Raw genomic sequence first — 19032 nt, forward strand, 5'->3', positions numbered from 1 at the left:
CTCACGCTGCTTGCTCAAAGAGACGTAACTCTTCATTTGCAGGCATTTATCCTTTGGCACTTGGCTCAGATTAGGAAGAACTGCAGGCCAGACCCAATTTAAGCTAAGCGAAAGACTCGGAGGTTTAATTCTTTGGGAAGACGCCTTGCAGCAAGACGTCACCATCTGCGAGCAGGAGAGCAAGTTCTTGTCGTCTCCCCCGCCGGGGCCTGCAGCAGCAGCTAACGGCAGGGATCGTACAAAACGTTTAAATGTTCAATTGACAGCAGTGCAAAGATGTAGCACCCACAAAAACCAGCCTGCCCTAGGCTGCTCCGAGTATTTAGAAAAGGGAAAAGATGGCAAGTGCTCAGCGCAGTGATTTGGTTAAAGTTGCCACCTGGTTTTTAGGTCCTGTTCCAGCAGCCCTTAGAGTCTGCGGGAGCTTTTCCATTAACTTGACACGAGCTTTGAACTGAACCCTAAAAAGTAGTTCAGAAAAAGCTGTCCTGGATGTTCCCAGATAACTAAGCATATGGATAATTACGCTCTCCTAAGGAGGGTGAAGATCTATGAAAAATACTGTATTACCATTAAATGATGACGAAGAGGCCATTGGCCTCATGGGATGCTGGTGGTCCCACCGTGACTGCTCTGTATCTGTGTTAGCAAACGCTGTGAAGGCAGCGCTGCTTGCTTGCAGTGCCTGTGCGTGCAGGAGGGGCAGCCCCTGGCACCGGGCTGAGCGCGAACCTCTGCTAAGCCGGAGCTGCATGGTGAGGAGCCGTCAGAGCCTGGAACCGGCTTGGAAAGAGCTCAGACCGTGCCCCAGGGCCGCTCGGAAAGCGCTGCTGTGTGCGTGTGGCTCCCAGGACAAACCTGGCAGCGTCTCGCCTGTCGCCTCCGAAGGACGCGGAGACTCCCGCTGCCTTTCACCGTGCTGCTGGACCGTCAGGTCTCCTCCAGACACCCGGGGAGCAGCGCGAGGTGCCGCCCGGTCAGCTCCTGCCCCAGGCCACGGGCGACGCGGGGGGTCCGGGTGCCCATGGAGAGCTCCAGCACCGAGCCGCGTGTGCGCACACCCCTTGCAGCGCCAGAAACGGGCTTTTTACTTATTTATTTTTTTGATTCTTTAAAAAGGCAACACTTCAGACTCTTTCACTTGTAAAATCCATCTAAAAAAAGATATATATATATCTATATATATCTATATATATCTATATATATATATATACACAAAGAAATACATTTAGAAATGCATACACACACATTGTTTAAGACAACAAATAACTAGGAAGGGAGAGAAAGTAGTAATTCACTCTTTTTTCCTGAGCTGTTTTTAAATGGCTCAAGTTTTCCTCTCATGGTTTACAATATTATCCTGCCCCTGTCTGAACTACTCCCTTAAAATACATCCCACAGGGCTGCTTCCTCCCTAAATCACTGACGATGATAATTTCTCCAGTAAAACCATCGGTTCCAACGTGCGTGGTAGCATGCTGCTTTCTATTTTGGGGTTTTTTTTCTTTTGTTTTTTTTTCCTTTCCCCTTAGTTGTGGAAAGTGTTCCCACATTGACTTTGTCCCAGTTAATTCTGAGCAAAGTGCTTTGGTCGCCGACTGCTCGTTTATACCACGGAAACCCGAGCGGTGGGACAGTGACGCCAGGCTGCCCGCGACGGTAGTGTTCCCCGAGGCTGCTTCATGCCATTAAAAAAAAGGTTAAAATAAGTAGGCTTTTTTTTTTTTTTAAAAAAAAAGCTTTGTGTTGACATCCCGGTTTAATTTTTCTTTTGAACACTCAGTCTATTTTATGTGACATTTATCCGCATGGCGAAGGCTTCGATAGCCGCTCCTGTCCTCGGCTGGTGGCTGCCAAGCGCCCCAGCGAAGCGCCACGGGGCAGCGGGGATTACGCGGTCCCGCTGCCTTCGAGGTGGAAACCAAGGGGCTGCTGCTGCTTTCGTGCACTGTTCTGCCCACGGCTCGTTTAACCCAGCGCAACGCAGACGGCAGTGCATCTCTCGGGGTGGTGCGGAAGCTTTCCACCCGTCTGAGTCTCTAGCGTGCATCTTCCCTGCGCGTGCCGGCAGCTCGCTGGGATAGCGCACGCCGGGGTGACCATGGCACCAGCTGCCCGAGCCAGGTCCTGCGGCCCGAAAACGGGTGGGACAGAGGTTCCCCCTGCTCCGGCGGGTTGGGGGGGGGGGGGTCTGTGGCCTTCAGCTGTCATGTTTGCGTTAGTTTTAGCTAAATTTTAATTAATTTTTCTAAACTCGCTGTCTCGTTTTATTAGGACTTTGTCGCTGCTAATGGTGTTTAACAGCAGCTGTCACCGCGACCACGGACACGTGCCAGCGCCAGCCCAAACCCGGGCCGAGCGGCTTCGGCACCCGCCGGCCGGGAGCCTGGGGCACACGTGTGTGGGGGCGTTGTGGGGGGGGGGCCGCTGGCACCCTGGGCATCGCTCCGGGGGGGGGGGGGGGCACCTGGCCCGGCTCCTTCCAGCAGTCCGGCCTCGGCCCTGCCTGGCTGTGCCCCTAAGGGACACATGCTGGGCCCCGAAGGACAGCCCCCACCGCGTATCCCCACGTGGGCTTCGGGCCACTGATGGATACATATATGTATGTATGTATGTATGTATATACTATATATAAAAATATATATAATATATGTGTGTATATATAGTTTTTTTATGTATATATGTGTGTATATATGTATATATATATAGTGTTTTCTTTAGCCCTTTCAGCCCAGGATTGCTCTCGCACACGCCAGCTCTCTCGGCACACCATTGCTGGTTACAGCCTAACTGTCCCGATTTGCCCAGTTCTGAGCCTGTTTCCAAGCAGGGTCCGGCCTCTCCTGGCCGAGCTGTGCCTGGGCCTGGTGGAGCTGCATTTTTTTTTTTTTTTTTTTTCCCCTCCAGTTTTCCATTTTTCTGGTTTTGAACTGCATTAGGCCCCTTCAGACAATGATTAAATAAATCATTTGCTGCCTTACTTTCTCTAGTTTCTGGTTCAGTGTTTTGGAATAGATATTAGCACTACATTTACTATGAAGGCAATGAGGGGAAGTAAACTAGTGGGTCATTTCATAGAGGAAAACAGGTAACAATCCTCCCTTGCCCCAGCTCCAACGCCCAGTTAACTCAGAGTTCTGTAAAATAAAGATGACATTGAATTTCAGACACACCCAATTTGCTTTTTTTGTCCGTCGGCCACCCCCCCCCCCCCGCCCCTTTCAAATTTTATCATGTTTATCATGTTGTGTGAGTTTTAAGAATGAGGCCAAAAGTATCATCATACTCTAATAACAGTTTTATAGCCGAAGGAATGTGCTGCATTTTCAGCCTGAGGCCAGCGCTGAAGCAGTGACATTGGGGGGGGGGGCGGGGGGGGGCGGGGGGACCTGATAGGGTGGATTTTTTTTATTTTTATTTTTTTAAGGAGGGTGCTAGCATTTGCATTTCATTTTCCTGCCATGAATGTTAATACATGTCACTGTTTAACAAGTATATTAGCAATGAAAAATGTAAGTATATATATATATATATATATATATACACATACACACATACACACATACACACACATATATAAAAATATGTATATGTATATATATAAAATATGCATTATATACATATATACACACACATATATATAAAATGATATAGTTTGAGAAGTTCCCATGTAGGGCTATTTTCAAAAACCACAGCAACTGCTTTAGAAAATGCCATGTTCGTGCCTCCTGCCTCCAAGTTCAGCAGACAGGGATAAGCTCTGGGTCCTGGAACCGCTCTGGCAGCAAGTGCTGCATTTGGGGGGGGGGGGGGGGAGATGGGGGCCTCAGCATTAGCGAGTGCAAAGTGCAGGTCGCAGTCACTTGGAGGCAGCAGGAGTTTATCATATGGCAAATTTTTTTTTAAGAGTATTGTCATGACAACTAAGCCAAGGAATTCCGTTCCCTGGGCTCCTTACAGCCATCGTTAGGTGGGAATTGAATCACGACGTTCAATTTTCTGTTTAATTTCTGTCTGCGGTACGGAGGTGCTCAGTGCTGCATCCCACACTTGGCACAATCGCTGTAAACACGAGTTCATGGCATCCTGTTCCAGCTTTGCTTTTCTTTCTTTCCTTCTTTTCTTTTTTCTTTTCTTTTCTTTTCTTTTCTTTTCTTTTCTTTTCTTTTCTTTTCTTTTCTTTTCTTTTCTTTTCTTTTCTTTTCTTTTCTTTCCCAAAAAGCTTGCGGCCTGTTTTGTTTTTCCTTTGCCTTTTTTTTTCCCCCATTGGACTTGGTGGCATGACCGTGGCAGCAAAGTGAGCGAGGGGAGAGCTCAGGTGCTTCGTTTTGGGAGCCGTGAATGAGCCTCAAGCAGTAAGACCTCGTGACAGACACCAGCCCGCGGCGCCTCAGCTTCAAATACTGCTTTTTACGCTTTTAAACAGCCTCTACCCCAAAACTCGTGTGCGTGCGTGCGTGCATGTGTGTGTGCGCGCTGCTGCAGCGAGCCCCGCTGCCGGAGGTCTCTCCGCAGGTAAAGGCAGAGCTGCCGAGCAGCCGAGGGGTGTTGCGGCACGGGTGCGGTGGGACCAGGTGTCAGTCTGCTTTTCTTCGCCATCATCTCCGTAGCTACAGCAACCGCCTCGCATCCTATTATCTTTGGGAACAGCTGGAGCAGCGTATTAAAGTGGCATATTTATTTTTATTGGGTTTGTGCATTTAATTAGCTGCCTTGATATGGGGGGGGGGGCATCCTTGACCTCTTGGCAGCACCTCGATAAACCATCTTGGTGCCGCAGGCCCCCCCGCCCCGGGAGCCTGCCTTTCGCAGGAGTGCGGTGCCGGCAGGGTCAGGGCTGTTTTGAGCAAGGAAAGCTTTCTGGCCAATAACTCGGGCATTTGCCAGCCAGTGTGTGCACACAGCTGAAAGAGCAGTCTGCTAAAGGTTGTCCTCAGGAATATAAGAATGGCTGGAAAAAATAAGATTAAAGGTCCTTCTACCTTAGTTTCTGGGGCCACTGCTTAATAACAGCTGATTATCCTAGCCTCCCATTAATTTAGCTAGTGCCTTTTAAAATCCATCCATGCGTTTGACCTCCGGCTCCCCGTGGCAATGAGCTCCAGAAGTCAGTCATCGGTTCGACGGTCCAACCTGCACCGGGCTCCCAGCGGGAGCTGCGTTTGGGGCAAAACAGCTGCCAGCCAATTCGGAGGAGCCGGCAGGCAAAAATTCCCACCGCAATGCTCGTCACACGGCTCTAACATTTCTAAACTCAAGAGGTGGGAGAGGAGACTTACAGAAATGCCGTCAACCCCGTGGTCCTGCTCGAGACGATACCGCTGCTGGCTGCAGACCGTCTGTAGCCGCTGGGTGTGCAGGACTGGAGCCTGGGGGTGACTGCTGGGGGGTGTGTGTGGGGGGGTCCATCGTTCAGTGGCTGCTGGAGAAGGCTGTAGTGTCCATTGCAGCTTGCTGCACATATCAGACACAGCCGAAATGCCCTGCACAGTGATTAGCTGCCACATGGATTTGGTAGTGGCTTTAAATGTCAAATCTGTGTATTTGCTTAGTCCCTCCTTTACTGCTTCGCTCTACATTAATGTGGATGAACAAAGAGTTAAATTCCAGTGTGAACCATAACTTTGACGTCCTGTACATCAGGAATAATAAATTTCAATTTTCACGCTCAATTTAAATATATTCCTCAACTTAATTAAAATGAATTATTTTTCCTAGAGACGAGCTCTCTGCTAGGAGGAGGGGAAAGAGGCTTGTGTGATACTGGCCTTAGGTTTTCCAATAAAGGGTATTTTCCTGTCATGTGGCAGCTGAGGCTTATTTATGGAAAACAATAAAATTTTGAATCAAAGTCTTAAATCTTGATATCATGGCTAAAATGTCTAATGCAATCTCCTTCAGCTCCCTGCAGATAAAGCCAACGACCGCTCTCGACGGAGCAGCCTTTTCCGCTGCCCGGAGTCAGAGAAGTTCGAACCCAAAGGTCAGGCAGGTGATGGAAACAACGCCGGGCTGGTGGCTGTGCTTGGTGAGACGCTCCAAGATACGCTGCAAAGAAGCAGGCAGTATTTTAATCTCTCTTTCTTGGGGAGGGGAGAGGGTAGCCACGAATGCTCAGAGATGAGGTAAGGCGCTGGAAGCGTTTGCTGGCCTGGCACGCTTTCGTCCAACCTGATGTCATCAGCGCTGGCACCGAGGCTCTAAGTGCAGGAGACCAGAAAACCCAGAGGGAAAAAGTGTGCAAGCTCCTAGGAAAAGCTCCACTGGCAGCAGCAGCATTTTTAAGGGCTGTACGGCTGAGAGAGGAAAGAAATGATTTCCATGAACAAGCATTTGACGATCATTATGTGAAGGCGACGTGGCATGTCTGGCAATCCCAGCACAAAGTGCAACTCATTTGCAAGCTCCTGACACTCAGACACTGTGACTTACCATCAAAGCAGGGAACTGCCAGTGTCCCACTGCGCCTGGATGGCCAGTGCTCTAATAACCCTCCTTAATTGCCGTCGCAGCAGCAGCCAGCACCGACTGGTGTGAGAGATGCTTCCAAGCCGATCTGGACTGTAATCATTGCACGCCTTTTCCAGCGATAGGCATGGGAGTTTTCGAGGGTGAGACTTGCTGGATTTGCCTCTTCCACTCCAGGGGTTTACTGCAGGGGCACAACCAACATGCCTTGCAGAAAACAGGCCCGTTGGGGCAACCTATACAGGAAACTTGCTCCAGCATGACAGCATGGACTATACAGAGTCCCCTGCGCTGGTCCCCGCTGACGCACGGAGGCTCACGCTTCCCATAGCAGATGCAATGGCAGGAGGCAGTCCAAGCTCTTCACCAAATTGATGAAAAGCTCTCAAGCATCTGTTTGCACTGAGCACTATTGCTCCATCCTACAGGATCCATCAGGAACTTTGCTGATGTTGACAGTGTTCAGCCCCTTATAGCAAAAGGCCTTTGAAAGGCAAGGAAAAATAAGGCAAAAAAATGGTTTTCATAACCTGGGAAAAATGACTGGGTTAATTAAAGAGTACAACATAAGCCCCAAATGCACAGAAGCGATGTGAGAGAAACAGAAATAGCGAACTACGAAATCGGCTTTTTTGTCTGGAATGACGGAGAGGTGCTGTCTTGGGAGCACCTTAGGCCAAGCAGCCCCGTAGGGGTCACGGCATCCTTAGTTTTGGAGAAGCGCTGTGGAAACTAAAGAATATAGCCAAACTAAGGTAATGCCAAAAAACAGGTAAAAGAAGTACAACGCGTTAGCCCTTGCATTTGGTAGCACAGCTTCTTTCATCCTGCTGTATCTGGTGTAAATAATCTTGAGTGCTCTTCTCATGTGCTAGCTCACCTTTGGCAACATCCCCCCAGGAACACTGGATTTATTGCAGCTCCTCTTTGCACGAAATGTATCAGTGCTCCCAGTCTGTTACAATGCCCTCTTTTCCCTCTTTTAAAACTTATCTTTCTTCTTCATTTTAAAAATAAAAATTAACTTGCTGTTCATCTTTCATTTCCTTTTCATGCTCTGAGCAGTGAGTAATTAGAGCTGCATTACACTGGAGAAATTACAACAATATAGTATTTCTACAGTTAAATCTGCATAAGTATAATATCTTCAAAAAATAACAAGCTGCTCTATGGGAAATTAATTATCCCGTTGGGCCAGTCATTATTCTGAAACAAAAGCTCTCAGTTTTCTCTGCCAGCTTTCATTTCGAGCATTTCTTTCATATTAAGTGTTGGTCACATACTCCAGCCCTTTTCTCCGTGGCTGGAACATAAATAATAATGTGTTTAAAGCAGTGTAAGTCTGTCTTGGAACCTCTTACAGATCTCACAAGAACATTAAGAAGCTTAAAAAATAAGTCAAAGTGCATTTTGAAAATCTGTTTTGGTAGCTATATATCATTACTGCTTATCGAGCCAGTTCAGCCCGTCATGTCTCATTTTCCGTAGCTATTTTTTGTGAGTTGTTTCTTCTTCTTCTGAGGCACATGACTGCATTTATCATAATAAGCATTTATTAGCTGCGCTATCATCATATTCTCTGCCCACACTCTAGCCATCATATTTAAGACAAGATTTCTTTTTTACAGAAAGGATGGCACTGCTGTACATGCTATATGCCTGCATTTAACATCTGCACGCAACCCCGAGAAGCTGGACTAGAGCTGACAGCAACAGGCCTCAGTGTGGCAACTCACATAACGTATGGCTTAAATCACAGGCTAACGTATAGAGCCGTATGAAGGTAACTTAAAGGAAAGAAAAAGCAACAAAAGCATGTCACATCACTTCCTCCAAGAGACTGCGTGTCCTTCAGAGTCACTAGTCCTTACTATGTGCAAATAATTGAGATTTTCCTTGCATGCTGCAATTCCCCTAAGGAACATTCCTATAGGCAACATTCAAGAGAATTTTATGGGATCATATTTTAAAGCAGGACAAGGTCTTCTGTGCTGTCCGTGAGCTATCAGCCAGCTCTTTTTTTTTTCCCCTCTTTTTTTTTATGGCCATTACTCGCAGTCGGCATAGGCTGGTCTGCGGGGTGTGCGCCACGCGAGCGAGCACGGACGGAGCGGCCAGCTGTGCCGCGCTCCGGCAAGGAGGGACCACAGGCCTCCGGCCACCCTTCCCGGGCTTCCGTTATCTTTTTGTAATATTCCATTTTACAGATCACAAATTTTGGGTGGGATATTAGTATGTCTGTATTTTCTGTGATGTGATAAGGGAAATAAAGAAGGGGTTGTTGGTGTGCAGGTAAGTTCTCACCAGTACAAATCTGGACACACAAAAAACCCTCCCCACCGACAACCAAAACCTATTATCAGTTTTCACGTGTGTTTGTAAGAGCTTTTACAGTGAAGGTGAATTACAAGGATTCTTGCTGAATCTGTGACAGATATTGTTATACATTGTTATCCTTGGCTTTTCTGCTGAACCTAATCAAAGATATTGTTTATTAAAATCCTATTGTCTCTGAAACAAAGAACAAGGACAAGCTTTTCTGTAGTGATTTAATGCTTACGACAGTTCAGTGTAAAGATTTATTATGGCCAGCAGAAAGTGCAAACAGGCAGTGCCCGAGCCATTACTTTTAATTTGCCACTTCTTTAAAAAATGTATACACAAGGCTAAAACCCAAGTCCTTCTTTACAGTTCAGTGTCATCTCTTCCCAGCAAGGGGAAGAAAACAAAACATAACCCTTCCCCTTCTCTGCAAACAGAGGAAGGGCATTAAGACTTAGCCCCTTATACATTTAAAGGCAGACTACCATGCTCCTGCTACATAAGTGTTTTTAGACTAGAAACATGTAAAAAAAAAAAAAAAAAGAAATTAGTCAGACATAAAAGTTTAAATTATCAGTTTGATTTATCCAGTTATACCTGCGATCTTCTCTGAGAGGATCTGTCAGAGTTTCAAGGTGGAAAACAGGGGTCTGCTTCATATAGAGGGTCACAAATCCACAGTTTTTGGTGCACAAAGCAAGCTCCACAACCTAGGCTGAACTCATTAAAAAAGTGATGTGCACTTTTTTTGATGATTTTTTTCTTTGTGAAACAATTTTATTAAGGTTTCAGGAACCGTAGTGTAATAAATAAAGCACAAAGATAAACGAGACAGCACAATTAACAAATGTAGTGATTCAGCCCTCTCAGCTTTCAAACTGCTTATCTAATCATATGTGATCTTTATTCAGTGTTAAAACTCTTACATTACAACAGCTGCAAGCCAATTAGGAAAATGACTTCAACAGTTTAAAGCAGGTAAAGGCAACAGGTGCTTTTCCAAATGAAAAGTGCTCAGGTGAACAGATATCCATCTCAGCTTGCCTACCTAGGGTATCAAGGTCCAAATCTCACGGATAACCCACCAAGTAAAGCTGCTGCCATCTCTCCCCTCTGACGAGCGATCCAAAATCTGGGAGGAAGGTGGGAAAAGAGCATCGCTACTGCCAAGGAGCCAGCCTGGGCCCATGGTGAGCGCAGCATGCAGTATCCTGCGCACGGGGTCTCGCTGGGCTGCCATCCCCTCAGCTCGGTCACGCTGCGATGGCCTGGCAGCCGGCAGCACCCCTCTGCGATTTCTCCAGGAGGAACTCGCTGGGGGAGACAGAAACGACACCGCTGACGTGACCCTGCCTTCCCGCCCTGCTGAGGTGCGGCCTCGGGAAGAGCATTTGTAAGGAAAGCACCATCCTTTCTACACCTGGGCCTCCCTCCTTTCTCTGCAGGGTTTCTCCCATGTGCCGTTGCCCTCCGAGCTGCCTCCACCGCCCAGGAGGGCTGCAGCAGCACCACGGCGGTGGCTGGCACGCCAGCTCCGTCCGGGGCTGGGGACAAGATCCGCGCGAGGGACGTGACGGTGCCCACCACGGCTGGGGCACCAGCAGTAGAGCATCTGATGGCCAAGGTATGGGGGAGCTTAGCTTGCAATAACTCAGCGTTTATTCCTCTGTGGATTCTCGCCGTAATGATAACAGAGAAATGTAAAAGCAATTCAGTATTTGTAAATCTAACAAGGAGTTACAGTGCAATTTGGCAGAAACACTTTTCATGCTGGCTATAACCACTTTATGATCCTTTGAATTCATGTGCCATTTTTCACACATTCACCAGCAGGCACATCAGTTTGGATCTGTAGGAAACGATTCACAGAGACATCACTTTGACCTGCCAGGAGACCAGCTAACGAGCTCCCCAGCTCCGTGCGAGGCGTCCACCATAACCAAAGGTGTTGGGATGTAAATAAACAAACCCGAGCCCTTACTACCGTTCTGCATTGCACTGCCGGCTGCAGAAGCCCAGGATTCATTCCTCCTTGCCGTTCAGCTGCAAGACAAATGGGAGAAGGCACAGGCCTGATGCAGTCATTTCAATCAAGGTGCCACAAGAGTCACTGATGGATTAGTGAAAGTCTGGCTTTTAAGTAAGAGAAATTCTTTGGTAATCACCAGAAGTCCTTGATTGCTTTGGAAATCACTGAGGCAGATAACTGATATTACACTGCTGCACAGAGAGCTTGTGCTGCTTAAACCATGGTTTAATTGGCCATTTCTGATGGAGCAATACCAATGGATCATACTGTGAAGCACGCTTAGCCTCCACTCTGTTTTCAGGCTTGTCACTAATTTGTCTTTTTACTGTACATCAAGTGAGGCAGGAAGAGGAATAACATATACAGTCTGTTTTATCATAACGTGGAAGGATCTCAGCCACGGCTGTGCCTCCAGCGTGCTCAGCGCTGGGCAGTCACGGGACAAAAGCAGCCAGACCGCTGCCCACACGTGCTCAGGGACCAGCTGCAGCCGAGCGAGGCCCTACAGCCTGCCAGCTGCCCACCTCCCACCCCCAGAGGGGCTTACCGCTATGCCGAGGACAGCGTTCCGGCATAAGAGCGCCTAAGCTGAAATTGTTATTTATTCAACAAAAAGGTGAAACGCTATCTCAGGGTTAATGCTCTCCACCCGCCGCCTCGGGCTGATGGCGGTAGCATGGCAGCCTTCAAAGGCACCGCTTGCTTTGCGGGCTGTAAGCCGGCTGGTCTCAGGCCGAATGGCAGGTCCCCGTGGGTTTCGGTGGGACCACTTGTGAATAACAGAGCTGTGGATTAAGAATCTGGCCCGTGGGCATCGGATCTTAAGAGGAAAGGAATCCATTGCAACACCCGATGCACTAAACTGACAATAGTGCCCTCCTTTCATATACAAGAGTGATGCAGTTTATATATATATCAAGAAATACAATCCCCTATTTGCCATGGCTACCTCTTCTCCAGCCTAATAAATCACACCAATCAGACACTCAAACTAAAATCTTCCTATCCTTAATTTGATCTCAGTAGTCCTGGGGTTTCCAGCTATTTTATTTCTCACTGCTAAATACATCTAAGCCACAAAATTTGCAAATTGGAAAAAAAATCCAGCCCCAACGAAATAATATAACATGTCTTATGAGGTTTGGTCAGATATTCTCCTGTGGTGCAAGAGGAAAGACAGTATTCATTTAAAAGAAAAGCAAAGTCCACTCCTTCAGTAATGTAACACAACTCCACAGGTATTGGCTGTGCCGCGGGAAGCAGAACGCGCCTAATGATACCTTTTGGCTTTGAATAAGAGCTGCCCTCTTTGCCATCGTTTAATTTGCACATAACTCTTACAGTGAAATATTCCTATTTTCAATTTCTTATATATGCTTATTGGATTTAGCACACTCTTTCCCAAACTAATTTTCACTACTAAGCCAGGCAGGGCTGGCTTCTCCTATATTCATTTCCAGTTGCTAGCTCCCCCGTTCCTGGTCTTCTGCATAAGCGATTGAAAGCAATAACCTAAAATTCTGCCTTTTCTCTTCATTCCTGTTGGTGCTCCTTCATTTAACAGATCACATGGTAAGGTGTGACTCAAGCTCAGCTCCATGGGTCTGTGAAGAGCCCCTGGTGAAGTGTGGGTGCTCCGGCTGCCCTGCAATTTGGAAGAGCTGAGGAGCTTCTCTGTGGACAGGAAAAGAGCAAGGAGACTGGCAGGAGACAGCTCAGGAAGAGCTCCCCACGGCCCACACGAGTGTCCGAGGGAGGAAGAGACCCCAGGAGCCCTGCTGTGGCTGTGCCTCTGCTAACCCGACCCTTGAGCAAATTCACGAGCAGAGCAAATTTCCGCTCCCAGGGAAGAGCCTGCCCGTGCTCGTGGCTGCAGCGGTTGGGTGCAAGTCCTGCGAGTGGGAAGGAAAGCTCAGGACCTGTCCTGCTGTTCAGAAAACAGGGAAACACGACCCTCGCAAGGGAATACTTTGTGGAGCCGCAGTGCTGCTGGATGGATGTAATATTAGCTACGGCTGCAGAACGGGCTTCCTGAGGGGTTTCATTAAAAAGAAATAAAAAGAGTCCTAAGGTGGTAAAAAATAACCAGTCAAGAGAGGAGGTTCCTTTCTCCTTTCAGCCTAGGAACGAGGTTGAGCTTTAGGGACCCTCACTTACTCCGGGTCCGGGTCCGAGCTGCGGCGCTCCGACCGCGCGGGCAAGGAGTCTGGAGCCCGGCGGAGGACGGCTGTCACCGACAGCGACGAGCGACGGCCCTGCCTGGTCGCAGAGGTTGTGTCTCCCTCCGTTCTTCACAAGGCTGATTAGCTGTCAGCCGGAGGAACCGAATTTCACATGGCCTTTCAGGTAGAAGTGAGAAAAAAAAAATGTATCTTTGATAATGCTTTATCCTTCTGTCTGGAAATGGTGCTTTGAAAGCAGCTTGTACCTATGACCTACGAACACCTTTCCTCTGTAATTCTGCTGTGACCTTTTCACCATGCTTCCAGGAGCAACTCGGAAAAAAACCCACACTGTAAACAGATATTTGCTTCTACCTTCAGAAACCCTTTTTCCCCCCAAGCACATGCCTGCTTTACAGGTTTTAAATCCCACTGCAAAATCAGAACAAAACAGTGAAAGCCATTGGCAGCAGGTAGCTTTGGACCTGGCGTAAGGGAAACACAATTTCAAAACAGTTTGCATTACTGAGCAATAATTTTTTTTTACCTGTGGAAAAGGTCACACTTGAATTTCTGCTTGTAGTTTAACACTTTCCTGGAGAAGTGACAAGTATCTGTTGAGAAGGGAATTGAAGGGAGGATATGAAGGGGAAAAATGAAGAAGAAAACCCTGAAAATGAAGCAAAAGGTTTGGCCAAATATAAATGCATTGAAATCTTCAGTAAACAGGAAATTTTCAACACAGGCTTACTGGAGGTTCAAGGAGGTTTTTCAGGTGTTATTGTACTAGAAGTTGGTTTTTGGCTAGATCTGGAAATTTTGAAATATCTTCAAAAAAGAAACCTTTTGAATGGCATTTCATTCTCCTAAAAGAAATAAGAAAGGTATATAACAAAAGCTTCATAAGATCACCTGCTTTTTTAACAACACATTTTTGCCTCACAGGCTGTATTTTTATATGCTACGTAAAAGCACTCCAATACTCAGACTTCCTCCAAACCCTTGACTTTTGTTGTCATTAGCCGAGTCTCAGGGACCATTTCCAGCTAGATCCAGGTGAAGGAATTACCCAGCCACACTTCACTAAGCCCCACAGTATCCCAGCTACTGGGAAGAAACACCCAGCCTGAGCAAGCCAGCCCGCAGGTTTCGACAGAGGTCACTGCTGCACACGCGAGTCAATTCATCACAGCACCCTCCATTAACAAAGATGTTGTCGTGAAACCCACTGAGACATGAAATACAGTGAAACCGCTACCTTGTTGCAAGAGACCTTATGTTTGGTATTTAAAATGCTTTTAGCCTTTTAACACGCTGCTTCTGCTAAGCTGCAAGCAATCAAGTTTAAAATATCACCCAGGCTGCAGTGTGGTGAGTAATATCAAAGCGACGGACAGAGCTGCTGAAACTGGAGAAGTTCTGCTGCTGCTTAACTACAGATTTTAGAATGAGGTTTTATTTTTTTCCCCTCCTCCTTGCTCCAGATTTTGAACACTTTGGAGGTCATTGCAAGGACAGTGAAGGCGGAATGCATCCCCACAAACAGAAACCTTACCCCTATTTTATGTTTTCTGAAAGTTTACTCTCTGATAGTCTCCATCTGAATCTTTTATGTGCCTCTGAGCCAGCTTCCAAGCTCTGGTGATGACACAGGCACTGGTATAGAAAGTGTGGCTCCTAAATGTTTTCTTTATGCTTTGGAAAAAACTGTCTTTGAGCAGTTTCTTAAATGTCATTCCTTGCAGTATACAGAGCAGGCAATAAACAATAAAATTATTCACCTTGAAGAAACCATCTGCTGTCTTTAAGAACATCACCATTTTTTTGTTGCTTTGAATGGTCCTCTGAGATGTTGTAAATGCCATTAAAATACTATGTTTCCTGCTGTCTGTATGCCAGGCTCATTTTGCATTAGAAACAAAAATGACTTTAGGTAAAATAAGCAGAAATTTCATTCTCTATTAATTTCTATATTTCATTTATTTTTTTAAATGTCTTGTATGACGCTCGGTATTTGGAATTATTATTGGGAGGAATGCGTCAGAATGATTTAGCCCTCGGATGCGTGATGCTCCGAGCACACCAGCCTGACCCACTTGCAGGCTTTGCAGGGGCTGGGTGATCACCCTGTGCTGCGTGAGGCCGTCTCAGTGCCTCACTCCGCACGTGACCCCCCAGCGCCGAGAGAACTGACCCACGCGACGTGCTTTGGGGAGAAACCTGTCGTGCCCAGCCGCAGCGAAGCAAGGTTAGAGTTAACCCAGGGCCATCTGTCTCCACTTTTCCCGTCTACTGAGTCACGGATGCAGAGGACACTGCCATTTTCAATGAAATGCAGCTCCCCTCCTCCTTCCCCCCTCCTCCCATGCCTGCAATATATGTGCTCCCATCTTTTCTTTGATCTGTTGCTTTATAATGATGACATACCTGACAATAGCAGTATGTCCCTGTGCACTGGGAGATCCGTCACGGCTAAAGACGCCCTGCCTCTATTCCCGAGGACAGCGGTGCAGCCTGAATGCTGCAAACCTCAGGAAAAGGCAGGCGCAGCTGTTCCCGCTCGCTTCTGCTACAACAGGGTAATTAATGGCCTTTTCTGCCTGTCCCCTTACTCTTCTGTTGGCCTTTCTGTTTCTGACACTATAAAAGAACCAAGAAAAGCTAACGACCCTGCTAAAACTCCATCCCTGCTCCACGGAAAGACTGCGAGGCTCAAGAGATAAATTATGGGAAATATTGCAGGAATGTCCATCTCCAAACCACGGCTTGCTGCCTAGGACCTCAGCTTCCAGGGGTGCAAAAGCCATGTGCATCCACCAGTACTTTGTGTGCACAGGCTCAGAGCCTGGAGGTACTGCTGGTACAGAGGAGGAATCTGAATAAGGATCAGTCGTCCTCCTTTGCCACGGATGAAAGAGCAGATAAGAGGCTGTCTTAGCAAAGCAACAAAGGCTAAGAGCTATATTCAGAATGGGCTGGGAAAAGTTTAGTTCTAGTATGTGAGCAAACAGCAGTTTCTCATGGTAACTTGTTTTGATTAATATTAATCCCACATTCTAAAACAGATGTGGCAAAATAAAAAGGAAATCAATGCAGTTGTTAAAAACAACACAAATTAATATGTGTGTGAAGGGAGAGTGTAATGGGGGGCTATCTGCACAAAAAGGCATCTTTACACTAACAAATGCCACAGGGCAAAAAGCAGAGGAAAAGAGGACAAAAAATTATATGGCATAAAAGATAAAAAGGGTGAGAAAGCACGTGTGGTATATAAATGTCAGAGGCATACCTAATAAGAATATTGAATTAAAAGCTAGTGCATGTGGAGGGAGGTGTCAGCTAACAGTGACTGTACAACGGCACAGCTCTCAATAGTCTAATCCCGGTGTCAGCATTGCTATAGGCATTTATAAGGCATCCAAACCCTGTAATTTCTGGATGCAAGTTCATTTCACCAGCTGGTGATTCCTCCTCATAAGAGCTAACTCATTTCCCATTAGAGACCACGTATACAAATAGTCACCAGCATAAAGACCAGTGTGTCTCAGGCCAGCTGTTGAGGAAGAGTCCCAGTAAAGAGACACACTTCAGTCTGAACGCAGTTAGCCCGGGACACAGCTCTATCAGCTCAGAGGTGGGAACCCGGCAATAGGAATGATCTCCTGCCATTTTACTGAGGGCTGAAGTGTCCCCTCCAAGATCATTTATCAGTCACAGAGGTCAGTAAAGTGACCTAACCAGGTCCCGCTGTATCATGCCTGCACACATCTTTATTTAAACATTGAAACTGATAATAGTGCATAGAAAGCCCAAATACCGCCTTCTGAAAACCTTGTAAGAATGTTTCTAAGCACTACCAACGGTAGGAAGTGATTCCAAAGACCACCGAGGCAGAGACCAAATATTCTGAGGCAGGTTCTGTTAGAAAATTCCTCTCCTCTGAGGCAGCCTACACAAGAGCCAGAAAAATCTCTCCCTGAAGATTTTAAATGCCTCTTTCATTAATAACCTTAAGACAACAAAATGTAAGGCAAGTTCTGCTGTCAGTGGGCTGTGGTGTTGGAGGAAGAAGGTCACTACTCTAAAATTACAGGGTTGCCTCATAAGTTCACAGAAGTTATTGAGTCAGGGTACCCTGACCTGGACACAGTAAACTTCGGCAAGTCACAGTGCCACGATTAAAAATCTCTGTGAACTTGCAGCTGTCCTTACAAGTTGCTAAGTTGAAGAACAGCAAACCTTACCTGACCATGCTTCACAGCCACATGTCAGGCTTTCGGGTGCCTGCCTTTCAGCACACAGATCGTGTGTGGCTGCCTAGATGCTGTTTGCTCCTGATTCGTCCTTCAAACATTGCTCCTCCATTCACAGGCTTGTTCTTGCCTTCATCCTATGGACCTCTCTTGACAGCTGTTTGGTATCACCTGCTAAAGCACTTGGGTGAGTAAAGCATGGCCAAGGACTTCTGTTGTGAGTGAAAACACCTGTCTTTCTCACAGAAAGGCTAGAAAATAAGAAAAAAAAAATCTGAGAACACTGCATATGAGCTTTCTCTACATACTTTTCAGAAACTCCTACAGAGGAAAACAACCAAACCCTCCCAACAAGCCTAGAAACATCCTACTATATGGATTACTCACAGGCTGATCACTGAAAAATGAACTGTCATTTTGTTTCTGAGCTGTGAGTTGCAGACGGCTTCTGATAGGATTTGCATGGCTTTCGTTGTCAGGAGGAGAACATGAGCAATATCAAACCCATCTCTTCCACCGCAGCTGCTTGAGAGCATCAGCTTAGACTTTGCTTTCCATGAATATCAAAGTGATAAAAAGCCTCAGTTTCACTGAAGTGAAAATATTTTTTACAACTCAGTGTGGGTTGGATACGTGCTTGAACAAACTGGCCTTGGCCAACAAAGCACTTCAAAGCATACACTTCACCTTCAATGTGGTTTAGCCTGCTAGAAGTAGTCTCCTTTCCTGTTGTATTGTTTTCCCATTATAAACTTTTCTTTTTTATACAATAGATGCCCTAATGTGTCCACAGCACAGTCTTTAGCTGCTACTGGAGTCAAAGCATTAATGCTATTAAAAGTATTAATACTATTATTCAGATCATGGATACAATAATACAACAATCTATGCCTTGCAGGATTCAACATTAGCTTCAAGGTTTTGAGGTTTCTTTCTAGAGACTAAATTTACCACAAGAAACTCTCCAAAATCCTGTTATTGTAATGAAAAAGCAACCAAATATTATGAAAGAGCCATAGCATCAGAGACAAACCCATGATTATTAATCTAACTACAACTGAAGGCTAAGGTCTGTAAGCCTTAAAAAACAGAAAAATAAAAGTAATTCTTTCATAGCTCTACAGACTTTAATTTTTCCTTTCACTAATCCACACATTATAAAAGTATAAAGAAAAATTTCAAGCTAAACCAAAGCTCCTTTTAAAATGAAATGTAATGAAAGCACAATAAAACCAGGTTCAGGTGACATCAGTTTTGCTGTTGTGGTTTCTGATGTCACAGCATCCTTTTATGGGATTATTTCTCCCTGTCTCATGATCCATTTGTTACTGTACACATATTATAGACTTCATGTTACAGTCAACAATAAAAAAAATACCCTTGGCAACCTCCATTACATTCTGCAGTTAATTTGCGTTCTCACAAAGTGCTTATATTTACTATGAGTGATAATCATACATATGCATGAGACCTTAAATGAGAGAGAATGTGCTTAGGAGCTAACACAGCGGGAGTTTTGCCTAGAAGAGATGTCAAAATCAGTTCACTTTTGTTATATATGACTAATTTAATTTCCTCTACAGTGTTATTAGGGCAAGAATGAAATAACATTCTTTGGCATAATTGAAGCAAATCCGAGCAAGACAAGAGGATAACAAAGCCTTCCCATCTTGTCACGTCAAATTCTTACCTACTATACAGTGCACAGAGAGGCATTCTTTGTGTTGAATTAAATTATCCGGATGAGCTTATTAACTTGTTACGTCCTGTGACCTCCAGCATATTTACCACTGGATCC

General features: G+C 46.0%; 1 long non-coding RNA gene across 1 annotated transcript; it reads right to left on the minus strand.

Annotated features, from left to right (window-relative positions):
* Positions 1-9353: 9353 nt before the first annotated feature.
* On the minus strand, positions 9354-18682 carry LOC135330204 (uncharacterized). The gene is made up of 3 exons (XR_010392049.1): positions 17226-18682; positions 13529-13651; positions 9354-13158 (listed from the first exon to the last, which is right to left on the minus strand). It is a non-coding gene; the product is annotated as an uncharacterized LOC135330204 (long non-coding RNA).
* Positions 18683-19032: the final 350 nt, after the last annotated feature.

The sequence above is a fragment of the Dromaius novaehollandiae genome, chromosome 17, assembly GCF_036370855.1.
Source record: "Dromaius novaehollandiae isolate bDroNov1 chromosome 17, bDroNov1.hap1, whole genome shotgun sequence".
Classification (NCBI taxonomy): domain Eukaryota; kingdom Metazoa; phylum Chordata; class Aves; order Casuariiformes; family Dromaiidae; genus Dromaius; species Dromaius novaehollandiae.